At 38.5% G+C, this 25294-nt stretch overlaps 1 protein-coding gene across 1 annotated transcript in view; it reads left to right on the forward strand.

The window, feature by feature from the left end:
- Window positions 1–25294, forward strand: part of LOC117992064 (transcription factor sem-2-like) — a 194481-nt gene that overhangs the window by 77230 nt on the left and 91957 nt on the right. The window lies entirely within an intron of this gene.

The following is a 25294-nucleotide window of genomic DNA, read 5'->3' on the forward strand; positions in this document are numbered from 1 at the left end:
GAAGTCTACTATGCGAGGCGGATTTTAATAATGATCAATAACTTTATTTTGAAAATTGGCGTTTCCAAATTTCACTTGTTTTTTTAATGAAAATCCAATAAGTAAATTCCTTTGCAAGCTGTAATAGCCTAATGGTTAGGACGTCTGCCTTCTAATCGGAGACTGGGGGTTCGATCGCGGGCACGCACCTCTAACTTTTCGGAGTTATGTGCGTTTTAAGTAATTAAATATTACTTGCTTTAACGGTGAAGGAAAACATCGTGAGGAAACCTGCATACCTGAGAGTTCTCCATAATGTTCTCAAAGGTGGTACTTTAACTAGAAAAATGTTAAATATGCATGTGGAAGGAAAAAAGACGACTAAAGAAAAAATGGATGGATTGCGTGAAAGAGGATAATATGCATGTAAAAGGGTTGGATAATGCGTTGACGGATCACAGAAGTGAGTGGAAGAAGAAGACATGTTGTACCGACCCCACGTAACATGGGATAAGGTAAGGAAGAAGAAGAAGAAGAAGTATATCCACCCCATGTTAAAAACTGGGAACACTGCCGAAGGGAGTTTATTCCACAACTTTAAATTAAACGAATAGTGTGATAAAACATTATGACCCGATAAAAACTTGAAAGGAATTATATTAATTATCTTAAGCCCTCTTTGCGAAGACTTCTTGGAAAATAGCTATTTTCCCAATGTTGACTTTTGGGCAAAGTTGGGCCACTTTGACACAGATGTTCTTGTTTACTTAAGATCCCAATTAAAGTTCCGATATCCACGAAGTTCCAATATCGGCATCTAATTCCTTCGCTGATGGAATATTTACTTCCCATCATCGACATAAATGACAAGATATGCCCAAGTGAACAAAATTTTTCACGGTTTTCGAACCAAATTTTTTAATTTTTTTTCCACACAAAATAAAAAACACTTCAATATTGGTTGGTTTCTTCGTGCTCGTAAGCGCTTGGCGGCTTGCCTGAGCACTGCAACATTCCTCTGTTGTTTGTACTTAGTCTAATATTCTAGGTAGGTATTGTGCATATTATGAACATAATGTAGGTAATAAATCAGCGCCACCTCTTAGATACTAACTAGCTTTTGTGCTCGCGACTTCGTCCGCGTGGACTACACAAATTTCAAACCCCTATTTCACCCCTTTAGGGGTTGAGCTTTCAAAAATCCTTTCTTATCCGATGTCTACGTCATAATAGCTATCTGCATGCCAAATTTCAGTCCGATCCGTGCAGTAGTTTGAGCTGTGCGTTGATAGATCAGTCAGTCAGTCACCTTTTCCTTTTTATATATATTTAGATGAACGACCTGTTTGAAATCCAGACGTCACTGAGGTTGCATTGGTGCTAAATAAACATTTTAGGACCAATGAATCGGTGCCATTTTGCTTGTTCAATGGCCCTGTCCTTACGAAGTAATATATAAGTTAATGTTTCCAATACAAAGTTTAAACAAGTTTGCGCGCGTTGTCTGTAAGAATAACATCTCGAATCCGGAGGAGCTAAATGTTTGACTGATTTAATTCGAGTTCTTACAGTGAATTAATGGATTCTTGCCCCTGTTTGAACGCTGTTACAAAAAGAAACGCACCCTCTTCCTCAAAGGGAGACTCTGTATGGAAACATCATTTCTGCCAAAGTATCCGCCCACTCGGTCGAAAAAATTTAATGAGGTGTCATCAAAATGTGCGTGTTTAAAATGGAGAAGTTTTTTTTTATTTCTGTGTCGTGCCTTAGATTATTTTAGCCCATTAACATTTTAGTTTAATCGATATTTTAAAATCGTAACTACACTTAAAACTAACAAAAGACTTGGATTTTACGTATTTTAGAAGACCCTCTATTTAATAATCACTGAGAAATAAATTATTTATTTAGCCTCGTAGCTTTAGTTTTAAGTTTGCGTAATAATTATCACCACCATTTCTTACAAATCCAACAACTGACAATCGAAAAGAGTAATTTATTACCTGTTTTGAATAAATCATTTGACTTTGACTTTATTTTTGATGTATTAAAATAGCCAATTTAGCGAATCACACATTGGAGGGCGAAATTTTGGGTCTCAACTTTGTCATCTGGTATACGTGTCGATCTACGACTCAGTTACGAAGTTTGTAACCCAAAGTTTCCAGTTTATTTCAATTTGTCAGAACCGATAGAAATTCAATGGGTATGACAGTGGGGTCTTTGTGCGCCAAACAAAAGATGTCCCATTTCATTCCCCCCCTCCCCCACCCGACTCGTGTCATTATCCCTTTTGTACATTTTGATCGACATCAATTGGTAATGCCTGCTAATATTTTAGCATTTTCGATCGGTATTGTGGCGAGAATTAATTAAATTCGATGCCAGACGAGTGACGACAAATACAATTTGTTGAATGACACGATAAAATTCTTGTTTCTCAATTTTATTCAATGCTTTAACGAATTCTGATACGAAATATTGCTAGCTGATGCCCGCGACTGCTTTGATTTTCCGGGATAAAAAGTAGCCTATGTCACTTTCCAGCTCTTTATCTATAGGTACTCATGCAACAAATCACGTCAATCCGTTGCACCGTTGCGACGTGATTGAGGGACAAACCAACAAACAAAGAAACTTTCGCATAATAAGGGTGTGTGATGAGTGTGTTAAAATCACGTCAATCCGTTGTACCGTTGCGACGTGATTGAAGGACAAATCAACAAACCAATACACCAACAAACAAACACACTTTCGTATTTATAATAAGGGTACTGATTATTGCGATGTAGAAAATAAATCATCATCATCAGCAACGCGCGGGACTACCTACTGCTACTTATAAAACACGGCACCATTGTTACCTATTTAAAACGAGCAACTGCCGAGTTTCTTGCTCGTTTTTCTCGGTAGGAGGGTTCCGTATTACAGTCGTATTTTTTCGACATTTTTCACGATAAATTACAAACTATTATGCATAAAAATAAATAAAAATCTGTTTTAGAATGTACAAGTAAAGCTCTTTCATAATATGATACCCAACTTAGTATAGTTATCTAACTTTAAAACTTGAAAACTAGTATTTGTTTATGAACACATTTTTTTCCTGATGTAACCACAAATTCACGATTTTTGGATTTATTCCTTAACTTGTGCTGTAAGACCTATCTACCTACCAAATTTCATGATTCTAGGTCAACGAGAAGTACCCTATAGGTTTTCTTGACAGAAACGACGGACAACGGGCTGACAGACAAACAACAAAGTGATCCTATAAGGGTTCCTTTTTTAAAATAGTACGCATAGAAAAGTTGACGAAACAGAAAGAAAGAAAGAAAGAAAAAAAAAAAAAAAAAAAGACGTTTATTTACAAAACTATGCCACACATCACATCTTAAAACTAAGAGCTGGTTATTCCGGCGTAAACAGCGTTCATATCCCTCGAGTATAACTCTGTCGCAAAAAATATTTTATCGTAGTATGATTAAAAACTCCACCCGAGCTTCCAAAATTAGGATTTCATATGGCGGAGTGCTCGAAGTTAAATAAAATACAATTTCGCGAACTTTCCCAAAGCAAATTGACCCAACGGCACTGCCTGTGACAGTCTATTTCTTTATATTTGTTACCCTTGTTCCCAACTTAGCGTTTTATTGAACCGAGGAAAATATGCTGTGTTTTTCCCCCGAGGGAAAAGGAAATGGGTAAAAAATGTTTAGGAGAACTCAGTATTTATTATGCCTAATCCATTATCCATTAGGCTAACGGTCGAAATTAGTAATTAATCACTCTATCTGTAATAATAATATGTGGATAAGTTACTAATGGCTCAAATTATTAATCAATCAATCTGTAATCTGTCGATAAGTTACTTTGTTTAATATTGTGGTATCTTTTGACACAAACAACGTTGCTAAGTAACTTATATGAACAGATTAAACGTAGATTGGTTATTAATTTCAGAATTAAATATTGTTTTTTTGTTTAAAATAGTATATCTTTTGTTGCTAAGTTGATCGACAGATAACAGATTGATTACACAGCTCAACAAAAAAAAAATTGTTACCCTGGATGTCTCTGCGGATTTCTATAATTTTAAGTACACAGTTTTACACACCAGTGTTATTATTAACTAGCTGATGTCCGCGACTTCGTACGCGTCGATTTATGTTTTCAAAAATCCCGTGGGAACTCTTCGATTTTCCGGGATAAAAAGTATCCAGTAAAATGTCACTGTCCAGGTCTTATACCCATGCAAAAAATCACATCGATCCGTTGCTTCGTTGTGACGTGATTGAAGGACAAACCAACAACCAAACACACTTTCGCATTTATAGTAAGGGAAAATAATTATCCAAGGTGGGGTAAGCAAATAGTTCTATATTTCCAGTACCTAGGGATTTGATACGCGCTCCATCTTGGGTTGTATCATCACTTGCCACCAGTGGCGTGCACAGGTTTGAAGCCAGGGTAGGCATTAGTTAGCTAGGAACCTGTTTATTGGCAGGTCATAATGAAAAATATGCATTGAGCTATTACTACTGGGGTAAGCAGTGCATGTATGCCTCTATGACCTGCACGCCCCTGCTTGCCACCCAAGTCTGATTGCAGCCAAGCGCTAGTCTATAAGTTAAAAAAAAATATCTCTCGACTCGTCAATAATAAATTAAAATAAAAACTAAAAGACAACCCTTTAAGATCAAATTGTTCTCGTCTCCCCGACATTATGTAGTATAATGAACCGGCGGGAAGTAAGTTAGCATTAAGGATTCGCGTTTGCGGAGCTGTCTCTGTCGAGACAGTTAAAATTTCACTTGGCTAAGCAAAATTCTCTGTCCGCTGCAAAAATCTTCCCCTTTTAAAGCTTGTACAGACGTGCCGACTTCAATTTCTTAGCACGATACGACGTGTAACACTTTATCTATAAGATAATAGAACTGTTTATAAATTGAGTTCCTTACTGGCTCTTCGGAGTAGAATCTGATTTCCGAGACGGTGGTAGAGTCTTGCCACATCATTAGTGGCACAGGATATTCTACATGAAATAAATAAAATTTCATTTCATACAATAATTTCATTTCATTTCAATTGCTGTTAATTGTGTGAAATTAATTAATTAGATATATTTTGACAATGAAATTAATTTTGATTCCATGCATTGCAGATTGCATTTTTCGTGTGTAATAATGTTGTACAACTTGTGCATTTATTTTATTTTTATTGAATGGTTTACTAGCGATTTTAACATAAAACTTAATAACTATAATAAATACATGGATTTTTCTATCATGTACAACTTTATTAAATCATTTTTTTTTTTTTTTAATTTTTTTTTTTTTTTAATACAATAAAACTTAAAGCTAGCCTTATCTAATTACTATATAAATCATGACCGCGTGGAATGGTGCCAAGAATACTGGCTGCATTTCCGCGCTGGACAGCTAGGCTGATCCGCTGCGCAAAAAATGAGCCAGCCCTTCTGTCACCAGTTGAGGCTATTAATCGCGGTGAAATGTCTCGTAAAAAATTTTTAGCACTAAGACTCCATGGCCCCAGGGTCTCCACGGCAAACGGCACAAAAATGTAACTCTCTATAAGAGAGGCATACTTGCGCCGCTTGCCGTTTTCAGCTGTTTCTGCTGCGGCTCCCGGTCTTGATGCTGTCTTCCTGATATGACACGGGGCCAATGTGTCAACGCAAGTTGCGTCCCACATTAGCGCCCGTCCCCGTTCCCAGGGAACCAGCGTCAATCCATCAGGTCTCTTGCCATCATCCCGACTAATCCCTGCCGGCTCAATGAGCGCAGGAATATTTATGGTGGCAAGAGCTCTTTTAATTGTATCGTTAAGAGAGCCATGCCTAAACAGCCTACCGGAGCTCCTTTGGCAAGAGAGTCCGTGGATTCCAAATTTATCAACCTCTTTTCCACACGGACATCTGTGCTGATGGCACAGTGGTGTTCCCAATCTGAGACCTAGAGCCACACGAAAACTTTCGTTATCTAAAAGTGTGCCGAGATTTTTTGATGGCAAGGCATGCAGCCAATACCCAGATTCCTTTTCGGATAATGCTAGAAGCCTGGCACGATCTCTGTCACTTGTAAGATTTTGAACCAAATTCGTATGTGTCAGTTGAACCAATGGCAAATCCCAAAGTTTTTGTGTAGTACGTTCCTTCGGGATGTCGACATTGGGACATCTGACCTTCCAACTCTCTAGGGCCTCTGTGGCATAGGTCAATGATGAATTGGATTTGAGAATTTGAGAGCTAAGCTCTTTTATACTATGCACAGAGGACAGAAAAGCCGGAAGAGCTACACTGGAAATTTTCCTCACGCCGATGCCACCGTACTTGACCGGTAAAGTTGCTTGGTTCCAGGAGTGCTCATCAAAAGTTAAATTTAGAATTTGTTCTAGTGTACTTTTAAGGGTGGCATCCATGTTATCGAGTAGTCCATGAAATTTCCAAATTGGACTCGCGCGGAGAATGTAAATTAATTTAGGTACAAAAAGGCAATATTTTAGGATCGAAAATGCAATGTGAGAATTTAGAGTGCCCAATTTGTCGGTATTAGCCGAAAATGTTCTGACTTTTTGATCCAAGAGTGGTTGTATGGATTCATTATAAAGAGGAGCACCGAGAAGGCAAAGTGAACGTTTATCAAGTATTTTAATATTAGGTGAAATTTCATTGAATAATTCAGAGGCCAATAGAATTCTTTCTTGCGACAGTTTTTCTGTAAAAAACAATTCGCATTTCGAAAAATTAAGTTCTAAACCAATTTTCCCAAACTGTTGCTTAATATGATTAAGATCTTTTAGAACGTCATCCACGTTGCCCCCAATGGTTCCATCATCAAGATACCATATGTTAAATTTAGATGTTAAATTTGAGATATGGTTATGGATCCCTAAGCTGAACAGGGCCGGACCTAAAGGATCCCCCTGCTGAACGCCTACAGAAGACTTAATATCGCTATCTCCAAAGAATAATTTAGAAGCAGAGCTGTAACATTGCCAAACATATGGGTAAATTTCAGGAAGTTGCGTTGAGACTTCTGTCAGCAAAGTTGCCCTGTCCAAAGAATTAAAAGCATTCTTTACATCTACTTTCAGCAGTACCTCAACCTCGCCATTCGTTAAGAAAGAACGAGCCGAATGAACTGCTGCTTCACAACCTCCTTTACTGCCGAATCCAACTTGAATAGGTTGGAATTTATCCTTTAGGGTAGAGACTATGTGACTACACGCTAATTTTGACGCCAAACGGCGAAAAGTACAGCCAACAGCGATGGGACGGATGCCACCATCTTTCTTATTGAAAGCACAAAGCCTCGCGCCATAAAGGAATGGTAGAAAGGATGAATTTACCTCGCCAGATAACATGAAATTACATAGTCTGGTAATGTCGCTCAGTAGCGCCTTGCCGGCGTCCCCAGCAGTAACTCCCACAAGATCCTTAAGATGTTGTGGCGTTATGCCGTCCATGCCACCAGCAGAGCCACTAGAAAACGACATTATCGCAGCGTAAGTTTCTTCATCCTTTATCTGTAAATAAGAAGTGTTAGAAGGTGGATCTGGCAGCACAGAATCGGTATTTGGTAAGGGATGCTTGTCACGTAAGGCTTCCAGCGTTATATCATTGAATGGAGCCAGTGTATCACTAGAAAACAAAATGCGGGCGGCGTTTTTAAGATCCCCATCCATAACCTTGTTTTCCACAATTTTCTTCAAATTGTAATTTTGTGTTCGAAATGAGCAGTCAGGGATTGGAAAAACGCGATCAGCCAAACTATTTTTTTTTAATTTTGTACATAGCGACCCGATTTCTGACTTATTAACATAGAAATGTCTATATGCAAAAAAAAAGAGGTTTCGCCAATCTAAAAGTGAATTTGATAGCACATTTTGGATTGTATGTGATAAGGATCTAGCTAACGATATCCTAGCTCCTCGCGGAATGCGTTTTATTAATGGAATATTTTGACTGTATTTGGATAATAAAATTTCAAATGGTACCTGGTTATCGCTTCCTGATTGGGTTTGATCGCACATCAAATTTGGGCAAGTAAGAGGCCGTGTAGGCGGTCCGTGACAACGTGCGATGTGAATATTAAGGCCTTTGCGACCCTTAAACTGCCTGCCATCGCTACAGTGGGGGCATTCTAGGTATTCACCTTGAGAAGCACTGGGGTTCATACTTCGAAACACGTAAAAATAAAAACACTAAAACACTACACAATAGCGTCTATAAGCGCGCGGAGCCCCGACAGCGGCAACCAGGAGGCCTGCAGAGCAGGCGCTGCCCGTTGAGGCCCCTGAAACAAAAAGTGCTGTTAGTATCGCATATCAGGCGTGAAAATAATACCACGGGGTATTTCGCGAATAAGTGCCAATTTGATGCCAATATTATTCCAGAATAACCGAGCCAAATATTTAATAAATAAAAATTTTGAAACGAGCAAATTTTTCTCATTGACATCTCACTGACATTTAAATCATTTAAAATTGCATGATGTGGTAGTATGAAATAAATATCATATTACTGACATGACATGACTGAGGGAAGCGTCTTGGCCGCCGACTTATTGGCGCGTCTGTTGAAGGCTTTAGGGCGGGGGAGTTCGCCGGGCGAATTCTTGCATAAAATTTACATCGAGTGGTCCATACAAATTACCATTTCACTTCTTGCTCTGATTAAATGTTGTAGAAAAAATATTGCTCACTAAATGGAACAGAAAATTCCTGGTTTTTCGGACTCATTAAAATTTATGTTTTGCGTTGATATACAAAACACTGGATATAGTACGGAAACTTCAATGTGTTGTAAAAGTGTGGCGGTAAAAAAAAGCGCGTCTTGCTTCGTATTTATTTGTCGTTTACTCATAACTAGCTTATGGTTGCGCGTGGACTCAGAAATTTCAAATCGCTATTTTACCCCTTAAGGGGTTGAATTTTCAAACTTTTTGTTCAAAATTGTTAATTTGTAAGATGATAATATGCCTACTATAAGTAGCCCAAAGCGCCTTATAAGTTTTCTCTTCAATAATAATCTATTAACATATCGTTGACGAGTAGTATATTATATCAATGGGCTTGGACTCATTAAAATTGATGTTTTGTTGTTTTTTGTTACCCTCGCCGTCGGACGCCTAAGACTGATTTCCTCAGTTTGCCATTTAATTTTTTTCGGTTTCAAGGTTTTTTCCAGGCTTTTTTCTTTGAAAGTGTTTTTCTTTTCGTATCTACGTAATTGTTTAATTTGTTCCATTGTAATTGATTTAGAGAGAAAGAAAAACGCGTTTTTTGTCATGGTTTTAATTATTTTCACTCCACGTTACATTATGAAACAGAAATAAAATGATGAAATTAAAATCCATACTTCCACACTAATATTATAAGTGCGAAAATGTGCCGGTCTGTCCATACATATATGTATATATCAAATACTAGCGGATCCAGCGACAAAGTCCGCGTAGTTTAAGGTTTTTAAAATCCCGTGGGAACTCTTTGATTGTCCGGGATATAAAGTAGCCTATGTCACTCTCCAGGTCTGCAACTCCATTATAAAACAATGATTTAGAGCCTCAATAGCTCAACAGGTAAAGAAGCGGACTGAAAACCGAAAGTCCAGCGGTTCAAACCCTACCAGATGCATTATTATTGTCGTAGGAACCTACTACTAGCACAAGCTGTACGCTCAGTTGGAGGGGAAAAGGGGAACATGGTTAATATTTTTTTAAGAATAGATCAATGCATTGCTCCATTGCGATGTGATTGAAGAACAAACCAATAAACTAACATACTTTCCTATTCATAATGTGTGGTGATAGTGATTCAAATTATTATTTGTTTTATGTATAAACGATGACGATTCAAAAGCACTTGTAAAAGTTTACTTGAATAAAAATATATATTTATTCTATTCTATTCTATAACAACTCGCAAAGTAAAAAAAGTTTGACGGCAAATACAAAGCATTCCTTAATGGCCGATAAAAAGTGTAAAATCTTACCAAACTTGGCAATATCCGATAGGATTTCTTCCAAAAAAGGTGTGTGTTACAGCGTCTTTCGCGCGTTAGGGCGAGAATCCATTGGGAGAGGGGTAAAGGATATTTGGCAGACATCGCCTAGCTAATGATCCCCTTGATTGCGGTAAAGTGTCGCTATAAAGCGTCTGGATGCTGCCAACTTTGAAAAAACATCTGCCGCCACTAAAGCAGAGTATTTTTCCTGGCAGCCAACCGATATTATGAGACAATTGCCTTTAGTAGGCGAGAATTGGGGTTTCTCCCTTGTTCTACAGGCTAGCTAAATGTTAAGTGCTTTTTTTATTTAAACTATAGCTCCGTCTGCATGGAATTTATGTATTTTTATTTAACTGTACCAAGGGTTGTAAGACTATTATAAAATAACGAAAAATAGGTTCCGGTCACGTTGGTAACCAATGTTTCGTAACCCTTCGTCTTTTTGTAACTGGTTATTAAATCTAAATATATAAAAGGAAAAGGTGACTGACTGATTGACTGACTGACTGACTGACTGACTGACTGACTGATCTATCAACGCACAGATCAAACTACTGGACGGATCAGGCTGAAATTATGCATGCAGATAGCTATTATGACGTAGGCATCCGCTAAGAAAGGATTTCTGAAAATTCAACCCCTAAGGGGGTGAAATAGGGGTTTGAAATTTGTGTAGTCCACGCGGACGAAGTCGCGAGCATAAGCTAGTGTTGTATATAAGCAGGCGTTACTTTGCGGAAGTCCATGATATACAATGAACCAAAGGCTAATCCAGGACTTTGCTTGCTTGGTGGCTGCTTCTTGGCGGACGGTGCATTTCGCATGATGCATGTTCCACCATACAGATTCGACCTTTTTCAGCGGATTATAACAGATTAAACTTTTTGTTCATTGTATAACTGGTTATTAATCAAGAATATTTTATCCGGGTTCATAACGGAATAGGATTAAAATTACGTAGTTTCTTAACTGGTTATGTACTACCTAAGAGTATTTTATCCGGGTTCGTAACGGAATCTGGTTACTACGTACTGGTTACCAAAAAAGACAAAAATATAAGTCAACCCGGTGCTTATTATTGTCAAATAATAGAAACGGTGTGGCATAACCTGAATAAAGTTTACAGACAATTCTCATGCATGCAGGTTTCCTTCACCGTTAAAGCAAGTTATATTCAATGACTTGAAAGTTGAAACGCATATAATTCCGAAAAGTTAGAGATTCGTGCCCGGGATCGAATCCCTGACCTCCACAACATAAAGTAGCTTATGCTCGCGACTTCGTCCGCGTGGACTACACAAATTTCAAACCCCTATTTCACCCCCTTAGGGGTTGAATTTTCCAAAATCCTTTCTTAGCGGACGCCTACGTCATAATAGCTATCTGCATGCCAAATTTCAGCCCGATCCGTCCAGTAGTTTGAGCTGTGCGTTGATAGATCAGTCAGTCAGTCAGTCAGTCAGTCACCTTTTTCTTTTATATATATAGAAGAAGTAGAGAGCAAAACTGATGCCGGTTCGTTGAAATGTCATACTGAGCATCGAACAACTTTTGCAAAGTATACATCTGCCCCAGAAAGGTCGTCAAAACAATTTCAGAGGCACACTCTGCGAAATTAAATTATGATTTCGGAATTGATGAGGCATTTGGAGGGGCACTCCAATAAGAGCTGACAGAGCCAGCAGATGACTATTTCACGAATGGCTGCCGGCTACGTACAATACATATTTCGTTTAAATTGTGTCACGACTTCTGTCTTTGGCGTGTTGCTTTCATCGAGATGATTTTCAATGACGTCGAATTTTATCAGTACCTACCCATATTATAAATGTAAAAGTATGTTTGTCCTTCAAACACGACGCAACGGAGCAACGTGATATTTTGCATGAGTATAGTTAAAGACCTGAAGAATGACATAGACAAAATCAAAGGGTTCCCTCGGAATTTTTAAAAACCAAAATCCACGCGGACGAAGTCGCGGTCATCATCTAGTAAAATAATATATCGTCCATCTCTCGTTATAAATATAATTCATAAAAACCTTTCGCGAGTTGAGGAGGATGCGCAAAAAATCTTTTTAAAAATTTAAAGTCTCGCAATTTGGTGAAACTTTGAAATATTAATTTTTAATAATGTTTTAAGACCGCGGAACCCGCTAGCTGTCGGCGCCGCAGCGTAATTTTTGGCTCGACTTTATTAAAAGTTGATACTGAGTTGCAGGGATGGAGCCAGCCAGTAAATTAGAGAGAGGTTCTAATTAATTTCTAAAGGCTCTTTAATATAGAGAAGAAAACTTTATAATCTTTAACATAATGCTTTTTAGAATTCTAACTATATAAAAGGAAAAGGTGACTGACTGATTGACTGACTGATCTTTCAACGCACAGCTCAAACTAATGGACGGATCGTGCTGAAATTTGGCATGCAGATAGCTATTATGACGGAGGCATCCGCTAAGAAAGGATTATTGAAATTACAACCCTTAAGGGGGTGAAATAGGTGTTTGAAATTTGTGTAGTCCAAGTCGCGAGCATAAGCTAGTCTTTTTGTTAACCTCTTCGAATGTATTCTCGAATATTGAAAACCTTGGCTAAAATGAAATAAATTGATACATTTTATAGAGTTTACTTTATTCTATATTTTTCCAATTAAGTATATATGTATAAGTACATAGATCTCCAAATTTGCTAAGAAAAATAAAACAAATAATTCAGGTCTAATTTAAAATACCTTAACAATGTTTATTACAATTTATCTCAACAAAACCCCTAAGATTTGAGTCTAAATTTCGGTACAATAAAAGGTAAGTATACAAAAATTTAATTCTCTAGCAATTTAACACACACACACACGCACGCCCGATTCTATAATAAACACCTAGCTTTTTGCAACTAAAACAAGTTTTAGAAAGCAATTTTCTTAGGCTCAGAGGGGTCACGACCCACTTGAACCCTTCTGAACTCACTGATCCGGCCCTGTTAGGGCGGCAGCCGCCACGCCACTTCACCAAGTAATATAATATTTTTGCGTTGGTCAAATCAACGTTTCAATATTCAGAGGGTTCATTAATCACAGTAAATTGACAGAGAGGGGACTTGGGCCGATATCAGACCCCCTCGCTCACTTGTTAAGTTCTTGTGTTTTATTTTGCGCTTGTGATAATATTTTTCTGCGGTAATTTGATAAGCGTTAGTAAACTATAGAGTTAACTAGCTTATGCACGCGACTTCGTTCGCGTGGACTACACAAATTTCAAACCCCTATTTCACCCCCTTAGGGGTTGAATTTTCAAGAATCCTTTCTTAGCGGATGCCTACGTCATAATAGCTATCTGCATGCCAAATTTCAGTCCGATCTATCAAGTAGTAGTAGGTACTAGGTAGTTTGAGCTGTGCGTTGATAGATCAGTGAGTTAGTCAGTCAGTCACCTTTTGATTTTATATATTTAGATATGGGTACGTCCCGTTGTCTAAAATCATGGTCAGCAATGATTTATAAGCACACGAAAAGGCAAACATCCAAAAACCGTGAATTTGTGGTTCCATAACAAAAAATAATTAAAAGTGTTATTTCTTGTAGGTACGATGGTACGGAATCCTTCATGTGCAAGTCCAACTCGCACTTGACAGGTCATGCCTTAAGGAAAGCAGTCATGAGGTCTAAGTTGGAGCGCGCTTGCCTAGAAGATGCCTATTCACTCTTGCCTTTAAGTTATTCATTAGACGTCGCACCTAAAGAAGTTTTACTTGAAAAAATGGTCGCTGTACTGCCTAAGGTTGCCTGGAAGCCTAGAATAATAAATACTATAGAACGCTGATGAAGCTACTTTTGTATGAAAACCGAGCGAGCCACCCTAGAATAATAAATACTATCCAACATCAATGCCTGGAAGAGATCGCTATTTCAGCGATAAGTCGTCTTTTGTATCTTTGTTATATTTCTATTGTTTTGGTGTACAATAAAGAGTATTTTATTTTTACATACTTTACTGAGCACGGGTCTTCTCTCGGAATGAGAAGGGTTCGGCTATAGTCTACCACGCTGGCCAGTGCGGATTGCAAGACTTCCCACACCTTTGAGAACATTATAGAGAACTCTCAGGTATGCAGGTTTCCTCACCATGTTTTCCTTCACCGTTAAAGCAAGTGATATGCGTGCGTGCCCAGGATAGAACCCCCGACCTCCCGTATAGGAGGAGGACGTTCTAAAAAATACGAAGTCTTAATCAATAAGAAGTCTTAAGAAATTGCGAGCCTCAATAGCTCAACGGGTAAACCCCGCCCGTTGCACTATTGTCGTACCTACTCCTAGCACAAGCTTGACGCTTAGTTGGTGAGGAAAGGGGAATATTAGTCATTTAACATGGCTAATATTCCTTAAAAAAAATAGGTAGGTACGCATTAAAAATAGCGGCATAAAAGTGAAGGAGATGCCATAAAAGCGCAGGAACGTAAAGTTAAACGGGCAAAAGGCGCAAACTTCGGACTTCCAAAGCCTTGGAAGTTAATAAAAATCGCTCCCAAACGACTCCTGCAAAGTTCGCAGTAAACAGACCGGGGCTTTGCCGATACCGAAATAATACACGTCAAGTTCGAGACCTGCTGGCGCGTCGTGGGTTCCGTATTATTGTTTATCTTCTACTAGCTGATGCCTGCGATTTAGGTGTTTGAAAATACCGTGGGAACTCTTCGATTTTCCGGGATAACAAGTAGCCTATGTCACTCTCCAAGTCTTTATCTATGCCCATGCAAAAAAATCACGTCAATCCGTTCCACCGTTGCGATGTGATTAAAGGACAAACCAACAAACCAACAAACAAACACACTTTAGCATTTATAATAAGGGTACTGAAGTATGGCTTAAATAGAAGGAGCGTCGTAGATTTTCGACACGGATCCCTAAAAGGTGCTCCCCTCTCATAAACAAGGAAAGAGGAAAAGTAATTTGTCAAGCAAATCCTTCATGTCCCCAGATAAAGACAGCCATAGCTTAAACCCATAAACGACAGAGACAAAAGATACATGGTGTTCTGATTTATGATGAATGCCCCATTAATGATAAATGGGTGCTTTTACACTGAGATTAAATCGCTGAGAGGTCATAATACGCTGTTACATTGTGCGAGTAACTAGACCCGGTGTTAAGTTAACTGATACCCTATAATTGCATCATTATGTATTCTTACAAATAGGTGCGAAATTACAGCTTTATCAAGGCATTGTTCTTAGTGAATTTAGAACCTACTCGTCACAATGGGAGAGGGGAGCTTAATGTGAGACGGATAGCAATTACGCCAAATGTTTAAGTTTTAAACAGTATCCGTAGTACAAGATTTTACGTCTCACCAAACCAAACCAAATTCGAGAGTCGAAATACTTCCGCGTTACAGTAAAATGGACCTAAACAGCCTTGAATTGAAGTCAAATATTCAATGCCACTGATTTTAATTTCACAATGTTTCCGCTTGGAGCGCTGGCTGTAGAAGTGTAGACAAACTTGAGCTTTAAAACAAGGCGTTTAAGATCCAGTTTACTGTAACGCGGAAGTATTTCGACTCTCGAATTTGGTTTGGTTTGGTGAGACGTAAAATCTTGTACTACAGGTACAGTTTTTGTTTGTGATCCGTACTCGAAGGATGCCAATATTATAGCATAATTGAAATGAAATGAAATGAAATGAAATGAAATGAAATGAAATGAAATGAAATGAAATGAAATGAAATGAAATGAAATGAAATGAAATGAAATGAAATGATTTGAAATGAAATGATTTATTTGTTTTAAAAGGTCTTTTTACAATTGTGCCAGGGACCCTGAAGTAAGTTTGCAAAACCTGTATCTCAGGGTCCCCGCTCTCCCTCCTCCATCATTAACAAATAAACACTTATACAAAACTAAATTTAGTGATATGATATGAATATGAAACTTAAAAATATGTGTGTGTGTGTGTGTGTGTGTGTATGAGTGTGTGTGTGTACATATGTGTATCAGTGTGTATTGTATGTGAGTGTGAGTGAGTGTATGTGTGTGTGAGTGTGTACATGTGTATATTTTTAATAACAAATAACAAATTTCAAATTTAACCTACCTATTTATATTCCTACAAGTAATTCTGTTTCGTCGTACGTTTTTTCTTGTAACCACTTAGACAATGTTTTTTTAATATCAAACTGTTTACTAGTGTGGAAATTGAGAATTTTGTTGATTTTATTGTAGAGATGTGCAGATTTTCTGGTGTACTGATTGCGAGAAAAAGACGTTTTTGCTGCAGCTATATTAATGACATTAAGTTTCCTTCTCCTTCGTACAATTAAAGGTTCAAATTTTGTGGATTTATGTACTTTCAGAATCGTTTGCAAAATATATAATTGTCTCACAGTTAATACCTGACAGGTTGAGTAAAGCTTGTGTGTAGGAAATCTATAGGGTTTCTGATACATGACCTTTAGTAAAGATCTTTGTGCTCTCTCTATATCGATGAATTTAGTTTTAACTGCGCCACCCCAAACGGGGATGCAATAACCTAGTAAAGATTGAGCTAAAGCTATGTAAATTTTATTTAACAGGACTTTAGAGGCTATATGCCTAAGCATTTTAAAAATCCAAATTAGTTTTCGTATTCTACCACTAATTACTTCTATTTGTCTCTGCCATGATAGTCTATGATCTATTACAACGCCCAAATATTTAGTGGAGTTTACCCTGTTGATACTGGAGCAATTATTACAGTTACTATTACAGTTAGGAGCGTGCAATATCATGCTATAATCGGCCTCCGGCTGAGTTTTATTGGAGATGGAGAAACATATAAAATTAGTTTTTTCAGTATTTAATGTTAGTAAATTATTCTTCAGCCAGCGATCGATTTTAGCAAGTCCCAGTTCTGTTATATTTTTAACTTTTTCCCAAGTGGTTTCTGAAAAAACTATTGCAGTATCATCTGCGTAAGAAAAAATTTTTGCATTATTGATTTTTAAATTACAGAGTGCATTTATATAAATTAAGAACAATGTTGGTCCTAAAACACTACCTTGTGGCACCCCGTAAGAGATATCAAGATCTTGACTTATATGTTGCCCGATCTTAACTCTCTGGGTGCGTCCAGTAAGGTAGTCCTTGAAAAGAGACAGAGGGACATCTCTTATCCCAATATTTTCTAACTTTTTCACAAGAATGGGGACAGAGACAGTATCAAATGCTTTCTTTAAATCGAGAAATAAAGCAACACATTTTTTACCGCTATCGAGTTGTAGATCTATAAACGAGGTAAGTGCGATAACAGCATCTTCTGTAGATTTTCCATGTCTGAAACCGAACTGCGAGTCTGAGAGAAGCTGGTATTTGTTTAGATAACTCAATAAACGTATGTTCATTATCTTTTCTATTATTTTTGAGATCGAAGGTAAAACGGAAATTGGCCGATAATTATTAACATCCGCTCTGTCTCCACTCTTGTGAATAGGTGTTATATTAGATCGTTTAAGTAGTGAGGGAAAAATACCTTTATTAAAACAGAGATTTATTAAATGACAAATAATGGGAACTACATGGTCCTTAGCAAGCTTAAGGAACGAAGAAGGTATGTTATCCCATCCAGGGGCACTTTTCGCCTTGAGACTCATAAGCACATCATTCACTTCCTTATTGTCTGTATCTAACAACCCAAAAGAGTTTAACTGAGACTTATGAGTCTCACCTGACTCCAGATAACTTCCACTTGAAACAATGTCTTCTGCTAACTTTTTCCCTATACTGGCAAAATATTTATTGACATAATTCGCTGACTCAATAGGAGAAGACTTTATATTTAACAATTGTGTATTATCGGATTTTTTAGTATTCATGTTAGTAACTGATTTTATATTGTACCATAGCATTTTAGAATTTTTAAGTGATGCTCCCAGCTGTTTCCTGTCGTAGTCACGTTTTAACTTTTTAATTAAATTATTACAGAAATTGCGATATCTTTTATAACTTATTTTTAATATTTCATTGTGAGGTTCTAATCGTACTTTTTTTTGCATTTTGTTTCTGTTTTTTATACACCTCAAAATCCCGGGTGTAATCCATGGTTTGATCACCCGTTTACTTTTAGGGACCTTCACTGTACTGGAATTTTCAGTCAGTGATTCAGTTATACTGTTTATTAATTTATCAGTTACAAAGTGTGGGTCATAACAAAATAATAACTCCGGTAAATTTTTTTGTGCTAAGCTTGCAAGTGCTGCATTAAAGTCGGTAATGGTTTTAACTTTATGATTTACTTTAAATTTAGGATTTTGTAAGGTTAGACAAAGAAAAATCATAGAGTGGTCAGTAATGGTTGTGTTTAAAACAGCCATTTGTATGGTTGATGTGTTTTTGTTAAGTTTAATCATAAAATGGTCTAAACAATTACTTTCTCTAGTTGGTAAAGTATGACCTGGCAAGAGACTGTGTATTGATAACATGTTAAGATAGTTAAGTCTATTATTACGCTCATGAGTTTGTTCTGTTTCCTTGGCTATTAGATTTATGTTGATGTCTCCTGTTATTATAATAGTTTTATAGTTTTTTAATGTTTCTAGGTGTAAGTTCAGCGAATCAATAAATTGATCAGCGTTGACATTAGAAGGGGAACGGTATATACCTATAATTACACTATCGCATGTGATTAGTTGAACACATGATGCGTGTTGTAGTTTAATTTCTTTAACTGCCGTGATAATGATATTATTTTTTACTTTTAATGATATTATAATTATAGCATCTCTTTGTAATGTGGTCTAGTAAACAATTTAGATTTTCTTTCTCTCTTTAAAAGTCGAAATAGGTACATGCATACAAACAAATAAAAATAGAATCGGCAAGGCTCTTCTCGGTGGAACGGGCATTCCAAACCAGGTGGCTAGCCGGCAAAGCCGTGCCGCCAAGCGATTCAGCGTTCCGGTACGATGCCGTGTAGAAACCAAAGGGGTTTAAAAAAAAATCCAAACCCTTTCCAGGTTACACCGCAACCATCTTAGACTGCATCATCCCTTATCACCAGGTGAGATTGCAGTTCAGGGCTAACTTGTTGTATCTGAATAAAAAAAAGGCGGAGGCGGTGTGGTGGCGCATGTCCAGCAGTGGACGCAAACAGACTGACAGATTGAATCTGGTAACACGTCTACCAATTTGTACTTGTGTCGCTAAGTATACGTATTCGTTGGTTTCAATTAGTGACGACATGAGTCGACTTAACTCAATCAACGCGGGCAGCCGTTACAAAGACGGTAATCGTGAAATTACATCTGCGCTGTGGTAATAAACACAAAAACCAGCTCCCGCACTGTGTAGTCTAGGAGTAAGGCCTCATTTACTGAGACGCGGGGCGTCGCGCGTCGCGTGTGTCGTGGCTTCTCGCGGCGCGACGTACGAATTTTTTGTTTACGGTGCGGCGGCGCGTGAAGCGGCACTGATCAACGTACGCGTTATCACAAACATGTGGCAATATGTTGTTCATAGAGATGAGAGGCGGGAAGAGTGGCGGTGCTCGCCGCTGTGCCCGCAGCGAATCCTTAAAGCGTGTAGCGTTGCACGCGGCGGGTGCGTCTACGTTGTGCGATTTCCAAATAAAGACTGGCAGAACGCGTGTAAAATTGCTTCTCCGTAAACGCACTCATACAACGCCATATGTTTAAATTCAGTGCGGGCCGCGCCGCCCATCGCAACGCGCGACGCCCCGCGTCTCTGTAAACGAGGCCTTAGGGCGCGGCCACAACACTGCGGTGCGAGATCGCATCACAAAAACGATGCCGCATCGCAATGCGATGCGTTGACGCAACCCAAAAATTTCATCGCTTACGGCATCGTACGAGAAAACTCATCAATTTCTAGTGAGAGTAGTGATACACATTTCCTGCCGACTAGTGTAAGAATTATAATGGGGAGTGCTCTGAAGAGCTTTTTGACCTCATTCCACCTTCTTTTTTCTACAACCGCACCGCGCGCCACCGTAAGGAATTGCACCCTCACCACCTGGGTGTCTGGTGCACCTCGACTGTCCGCTGTGCCAGATCCTTCTTACCACGTGCAAACTGTGGAACCAAATCCCATCGGCGGTGTTCCCACTAGATTACAACATGGGGTTATTCAAGGGGCGGACCAACAAATTCCTAAAAGGCCGGCAACGCATCGGCGGTTCCTTTGGTGCTGCAAATGTTCATGGGCACGCAATGTCGACTCTATCTTGTACACCAGCTCTCAGTCTATTAATAATATAATAATAGGCCTAGCGATAATCTAGGAATCGAATTTAGATAACTCAAGTTCTTATTCCATTGATTTAAGATTCAAAATTGTGTGTACGTTTGTGTCGGAAACCTCGCTCGGGACCGAGTGGGTGGGTTTCGAAAGCTTTTGCGTAGTTAAGGACATTTGTGATAACTTCAATACCCGTAGTGTTTAATAATTAATTATTATATTACTAACAGCTGGTACCTATCTATATGTATCATCATGATCAACCCATCACCGGCTCACTACAGAGCGCGGGTCTCCTCTCAGAGTGAGAAGGGTTTTGGCCATAGTCTACCACGCTGGCCATGTGCGGATTGGTAGACTTCATACACCTTTGAGAACATTATGGAGGCAACTCTCAGGCATGTAGGTTTCCTCACGATGTTTTCCTTCACCGTTAAAGCAAGTGATATTTAATCTATATGTATTTATATCTACTAGAAAACATAGGAAACTGCATGATTAAACGATTAATTAGGCATAAACTAGCCGATGCCCATGACTTCGTCCGCGAAATTCTTAGATTTTCTTCTACGTCCTTCCCCGGGATGCAAGCTATCTCTGTACCAAGTTCCGTTAAATCGGCTTAACCGATGGGTAGTAAAAGGCTAGCAGACAACGGACAGACAGACAGATAGACAACTTTCGCGTTTAGGTATAACATTTGTATGGATAGTATGATCAGTATGGATTGTGACCAGTACCCGTAGTACAAGATTTTACGTCTCACCAAACCAAACCAAATTCGAGAGTCGAAATGCTTCCGCGTTACAGTAAACTGGATCTTAAACGCCTTGTTTTAAAGCTCAAGTTTGTCTACACTTCTACAGCCAGCGCTCCAAGCGGAAACATTGCGAAATTAAAATCAGTTGCATTGAATATTTGACTTCAATTCAAGGCTGTCTAGGTCCATTTTACTGTAACGCGGAAATATTTCGACTCTCGAATTTGGTTTGGTTTGGTGAGACGTAAAATCTTGTACTACGGGTACTGATGCTTTTTCTAATTTTTTTTTCGAAATTTAAGTAGTTTCAATATCAAGGGAAGCAATCAAAACATTAAAATATTATTGTTTCCTCATGTGTATAAAAAAATTGCAAAACCGGTTCCACAATAATAATAATATTATGACGTTAATATGCTGATTAATTTTATTTTTATACTCACGCCAAGGCTCCTCGATTGATTAGTAAGCTGCCCAATCGTTTAATATTTATGTTTGTAAATGAGATGCAGTCAATTATTATTACCGATACATATATACACACTGATACTTTAGAATGTTTGTTTGTTGGTAGGGTCTTCGACTGTAGTAATAAAATTAACTTGACGACCTCCCTGGCGCAGTCGTGAGCGCTGTGGTCTTATTAGTGGGAGGTCCCGGGTTCGATTCCTGGCAGGGGTTTAGAATTTTATAATTTCTAAATTTCTGGTCTGGTCTGGTGGGAGGCTTCGGCCGTGGCTAGCTACCAACCTACCGGCAAAGCCGTGTCGCCAAGCGATTTAGCGTTCCGGTACGATGCCGTGTAGAAACCAAAGGGGTACGGGTTTAATAATAACTGCCATATCCCTTCCAGGTTAGCCCGCTATCATCTTAGACTGCATCATCACTTACCATTAAGTGAGATTGCAGTCAAGGGCTAACTTGTATCTGTATCTGAATTATCTGAAGTGATTCTATGTATAGCGGTAGTTTATGGGGCTAGAATTAATTATTAAAAAAAAAAAGAATTTAAAAAAATCATGATTTTTATTTATTTATTTATGTTTGTCGTTTACGCCACGTGACGTCATTAATTGCTTTCCGTACAGCGTAACGTTGTTAATTATTTTAAAAATGAATAATAATAATCCTTTTTTTTTAAATTATGCTCTTTAACAATGAATAAACCATAAACTACCGCTATACAAAAAAATCACGCCATTTTATTACTACAGTCCAAAACCCTATTAAAATAGGTACAGTACGCGGCAAAAAATATTGTACAACAACCTTTAGAAAGAGATAGCGGTTTTGTAGAGCGTTGTCTCTGTCGTTGAGACCGACAGAATACCTATCACATAAGTATGACCGATATGAGTGACAGAGACAACGCTCTACAAAGCCGAAAAAAACGCGAGTAAAGTCGTTAACATTTGCTAGTTAAGTGTCCAATATACTGGCGCCACCCGGCCTATTACAGAGAAAAACTAGTTGTGCCGTTCAATAAAATTTAAAGAACGATTCGTTAGCTTCCACGTTTGATGGACGGTCGTTAACTAGGCTCTTTGATTAATTAATTATTTTTACTAGCGACCCGCCCCGGCTTCGCATGGATGGAAATGTAGATACTTAATGTGGTGTCACTTCCATACTAATATTATAAATGCAACCACAGCCGCCTCCGTCTCGTTTTTTGCGCGTAATATTTGTTAATTTTCGATGGAAGCTTGATTTCTTCCGACATTTTGTTCAAATATCGTCATATTTCAACAAATTAACGCAAACCAATATTAAATTATACCTATAAACCTTCCTCTTGAATTACTCTATGTATTGGTGAAAACCGCATTAAAATCCGTTGCGTAGTTTGAAAGATCTACGCGTTCATACTTACAGACAGCGGGAAGCGACTTTATTTTATACTATGTAGAGATTCTACGAATGAGTTACCGCTTGGATTCGAAAATCGTTAATGTCGGAGTTAACTATATAAATTACTAGCTTATTCTTGCGAATTCGTTCACGTGGACTACACAAATTTCAAACCCCTATTTGACCCCCTTAGGGGTAGAATTTTCAAAAATCCTTTCTTAGCGGATGTCTACGTCATAGTAGCTATCTGCATGCCAAATTGCAGCCCGATTCATTTAGTACTTTGAGCTGTGCGTTGATAGATCACTCAGTCAGTCAGTTTGATTTCCGGTATAAAAAGTAGCCTATGTCCTTCCCCGGGATGCAAGCTATCTCTGTACCAAATTTCGTCAAAATCAGTCGAACAGATTGGCCGTGAAAGGCTAGCAGACAGAGACACACTTTCACTTTTATAATATTAGTATGAATGGATGTATGGATAAAGCGCTTTTAAAGGTTGAAAGAATAATTAAAATCAGTTCAACAGTTCCCGTCTTTATCGATTACAAACTAACAAGTAGGTAAATCTTTCCTCTTTATAAAATTACATTGTAAAGATGGGCGTTATTGGCTATTTCTGGCAACGGTTAATCAACAGTTATTTAGTTTCAATACCAATATTGATAACCGTTGCCGAATATCGGTATCAGAGTTGTGTTTCAACTAATTTAATATGCGCAACGCGCAGCGGTTTCCGTAGTAGTAACTAAGCTAGCTGCCGTATCAATACCGTCTGTATAGCTAGCGCGCGCATATTCACTAAAATAAAACCAATTTTACTTTCATGAATATCGTGAAGTAATCACAACCTTAAGTTCATAGCAGCAAAGTTTAATTATAATGATCATTGACATAGGTCAAACTATAGTGGACGCCTGCACGAATAGTTTGACACAATCCAGTTAACCAAAAACATTTCACGAAGATTGATAAACCAAAGAGGACCTTATCTCTATTACTCTAAGGCTAACTGTATTAAAATTGATAGATCAAAGTGTAATGGACAAGTACTTGTACAGTTAAGCCTTAGCTTAATAGAGATAAGGTCGGCTTTGGTTTATCAAGTTCTTAGTTACTAAGCCGGTAGCCAATAACCGCTCCTTCTCAGCTTTCAGTGAAAAAAAAGAAAGAGAAGGCATAATTATTGCGTTTCTAGTTACCAAAAAACCAAACAATGCATTGTCAGTTGCCAGTTGGCAGCGTTGCGTTGTCAGGTGGTTCGTCATAGATGATAGCTGATAACCGTTGCTAGCTACGACAATAACGCTACGGTACGCTATAGGCACGGCAGCGGTTTTCAGTTAAGTTGTCTATAGCGGACACATGTCTATTACATAGTATACCAGCTATAGAAGTATAGAAATAAATTAATAATGTTGCAAGTTCTTTTCAATTGTCAGTCTAACTCATAACAATAGTACGGAATGCTGTTGCTATGTCCCAAGCCCGTTTAAAGTGATTATATCAAGTTATAATCGACGTATTTCCTCACAAAAAAAGAGAACTAATTAAAGAAACAACAATACAAATAGTAATCCAGTATTAGTAGTAAGGTCAAGTTTCTTTGCGTCTCCGACCGTGATAATGGTCGGTAGTTCTGTAACTAGGGTTACCTAGTAAAGCAGTGCCGTCAAATAGCGGCCGCAATGTAGCTTCGAATGCTGTCACTGAAACTGCCGCTTCAAGACGGCATCGCTTTCGTAAGAAACTATCATCATCATCAACCGATAGACGTCCACTGTTGGACATAGGTCTCTTGTAGGGACTTCCACACGCCACGGTCTTTCGCTGCCTGAATCCAGCGGCTCTTTGCGACTCGTCTGATGTCGTCCGTCTACCTAGTAGGGGGTCTTCCAACGCTGCGTCGAAGTGGGTGGAAGAGGAAGGAGAAGGACAGTGTGTAGTGGCGCGCTCTCGGGAAGATCTATGTCCAGCAGTGGACGCAAACAGGCTGATTGATTGATAGGCAACATCCCTGTAATTTGACTATACATTGTGGCCGCTTTGTGACGGCATTGCTTTAGTAGGAAACCCTAGCTGTCGGCTGTTATATAACGGCATCGCAAACCGTAGCTGTAATCGCGAGTATACCTAATGAAACATTTTGATTCGAGATAGACAGAGTTCCAGTGACGACAGTCGACGTTACATTGTGGCCGCTATATGACGGCATCGGTGTAGTAGGAAACCCTAGCTGTCGGCAGTTATATGACGGCATCGCTTTAATAGTTAACCCTAGCCTAGCTGTACTCGCGAGTATAATGAGCACGTAACACGTCCATGCGAACAGTTTCGCAATTTTGAACCGAGCGAGGTTAACAGATAAAAAAACGCACTCTCGTACAACTTTAACAATACAAGAATATTGTGTTAAGGTCGATGGATTCCTAATCGCTCATTTTAAATTTGAAA

Source organism: Maniola hyperantus, chromosome 20, assembly GCF_902806685.2.
Source record: "Maniola hyperantus chromosome 20, iAphHyp1.2, whole genome shotgun sequence".
Classification (NCBI taxonomy): Eukaryota; Metazoa; Arthropoda; class Insecta; order Lepidoptera; family Nymphalidae; genus Maniola; species Maniola hyperantus.